At 46.8% G+C, this 2,479-nt stretch overlaps 1 protein-coding gene across 2 annotated transcripts in view; it reads left to right on the top strand.

Moving 5' to 3' along the window:
• Window positions 1-2,370: 2,370 nt before the first annotated feature.
• The window catches only part of FAM169A (family with sequence similarity 169 member A), a 79,999-nt gene continuing 79,890 nt past the window's right edge, over window positions 2,371-2,479 (top strand). For both annotated transcript variants that reach the window (XM_019517693.1, XM_019517692.1), the window contains exon 1: window positions 2,371-2,391. The gene's annotated coding sequence lies outside the window, so the exon portion shown is untranslated. The remainder of the gene's footprint in view (window positions 2,392-2,479) is intronic.

Genomic DNA, 2,479 nt, shown 5'->3' with positions numbered 1-2,479 from the left:
TGTTTGGCTCGCCTGTTTTTCCTCAGGCTGGTGATCTGGATGACTAATAATTGTCTTTTCTTTCTTTTCATTAAAAAAAAAATACTGCACAGAACACCCAGGCAGAGGTAAGCACGCATTAGCACAGGGATCTCACACCCACCTGAGTAAGGATCCTCCTCTTAAAGAGTTGATGCTCCAAGGGGTCTATTCAGTTAACACTCACTGTAAGGAGTCTGTAGGAAAATTAAATAGGTGAGTAATGTTTGTAGGAGGATTGAAGTGTGTTATGGGAGGCCATAAATGGTATAAACAACTTACCAGCTCACTGTGTGAGTGTTTGTGATTAGTGCAAACAGCAGTCACAAGCAACCGTCTGACTATTGTCAAGAGTTCTGTTGACATCCTAACAGAGGTGATTTTAGGGAGAATCTGGAAGGCAGATAATCAGGCAGGTTGTGGATTTTCTTCTCAAGAAAGGAGGTCAAAATGTATTTTCCTGTCTTTAAAAACACATTAAAATGTCAGTTTGTATATCTTTATCTTTTTTTAATCCTGAAAAAATTTATGCATGACTGTAGAATAGGATCCTGACACTATATTGCACATCTGTTGGCACATGCTGACCAACTGGGAGGGAAAGGACTTTTTGTTATTTTAAAACATGTGTTTTGCTAAGGTCAGTGTAACATTTACCTCCAATGGCTAATAAAGAGTTGTGATAAAAAATGCATGGAAGATTCTCTTCTATACACCCTTCTAGCAAGGGTGTAGAAATGCTTTGCTCCAGACACTTGGTTTTCCAGAAAAATGATCCAACAAAAATGGGAAAGAAAATGCTTCCTAATTATTGTAAGCACAACCAAAGCATCAAAAAGTGGGTGGGGTGGGGAGAGGAAAGAAAATCTATCACCTTTCAGGTCATTTCCTTCATAAATCCTGTGGAAAAACAAACAAACAAAAAAAGGTTGGAATTTCCTGTCTCTTATGGGTACGCATTCTAAAACTTATATTCCACTAACTTAACTTGTCAGTGTTAATATATTTTGTGGCATGTTTTCAGCTGTTTACAGACAAATGTAACATGACATTTTATGCCATGATGCAAGAGTGACAAGTGGAAGTAGTACTCTAATCAGGAATAAAAACAATAGGGAGATTGACCCTCAACCTGACTTTATAACCAGATCTGTGTGGGCGGACCCTTGCATGCACATGGGGCCTTACTGGATGTGGGTTCAAGGCAATATTGATTTGCAAGATCCTGGCCGTAGGAGATTAGCAGATCACAGTAAAGCCTGGATGCAAATAGCTCTATAAGCCAGACTCTGTATTTAAGAAGAATTTTTCATTGGTTCTCTTGTCAGCTGATAGATTTCATTAGAGTCCTGGTACTTTGAAAATGCAAATGATATAAAATGGTAAATATTAATAATTAAAGTGCAAGTTATTGCAAAAACCATGGAACTGTACAAAATATTGTGCTGAATGATCCCTGGGGTGGCCCCTGGCCCTTATTCTTGAGGGCCCCAGTTGAGTACCCAGGGTCTCACATCTCATGGGCATGAAGATAGGTGGTGCCTCCTGCAGCTTTTCCCCACACTCACGCAAAGGTTTATACACTGAGAAAAATGTGTGCCTGAGCCTCGCAAATAACAAGACAAACATGCAACACAGCCCCCTTCAGCAGCAGCTTTTGTCCTGCTTTTTGTGTCTGGGCTGCTCTTTATTTTCCCTGCCACACAGGTGCTCACACTGATGGCCACTATCATGTTGCACTCTGGAGGACGTGCAGCCATGATTGCAGGCTAGTGCCGTGTGTGTGCGTGGATTTGAATAGGGGATGGGTCTGCTACTCCGAGGTTTTCATTCATATTCCCTCAGGAAGACAGGCTCTGCCCCCTGGCTCCTGTGTTAATTCCTGAAAGGTTTGATTCACCCCAGCTCTCCCTCTCTCTGTCTGTGTAGCCATGATTGCAGGCTAGCATGTGTGTGTAAATTTAAATAGGAGACGGGTCTGGTACTTCAAGGTTTTCCTTCAATCATATTCCCTCAGCAAGGCAGGCTCCCTTTCCCGGCTCCCGTGTTAATTCCTGAAAGGCTTAATTCAGTCCAGGGCTGTGTGTTGGAGAAGGGTTGTGCGTGTGCGTGTGCGTGTTGGGGTGGGAGGGGGCGGTGTCGCAGGCGGAGAGAGGAGGGTGATGGTTGGGTACCACCGGCGGGGGGAGGCTGGAGGCGCAGCAGCCGGAGTGCGTCAGAGGGAGGAGGAGGGAAAGATGCTATCAGGCGCCGGGCAGCAGCGCTGAGGAAGCAGAAGGTGAGCCGGGGGGAGCCGCGAGCCCACCGCCCCGCACAGCCCCGCCCCGGCCCGGCCCGGCCAGGCCCGGCTTCGCACGGACCCGCCCGGCCAAGGTGAGCGACCGCTGCGTGCGCGGGGGTTTGCAGTGGGGCTGTTGGCGCCGCCGCCGCCAGGCCTGGCTTGGGGCAGCGCGGGCAGCCT

Source organism: Gavialis gangeticus, unplaced genomic scaffold (assembly GCF_001723915.1).
Source record: "Gavialis gangeticus isolate Ggan-Ray unplaced genomic scaffold, GavGan_comp1, whole genome shotgun sequence".
Lineage (NCBI taxonomy): Eukaryota > Metazoa > Chordata > Crocodylia > Gavialidae > Gavialis > Gavialis gangeticus.
Note: the sequence above shows the minus strand (reverse complement) of the source record. Positions and strands in the feature narration are given on the sequence as shown.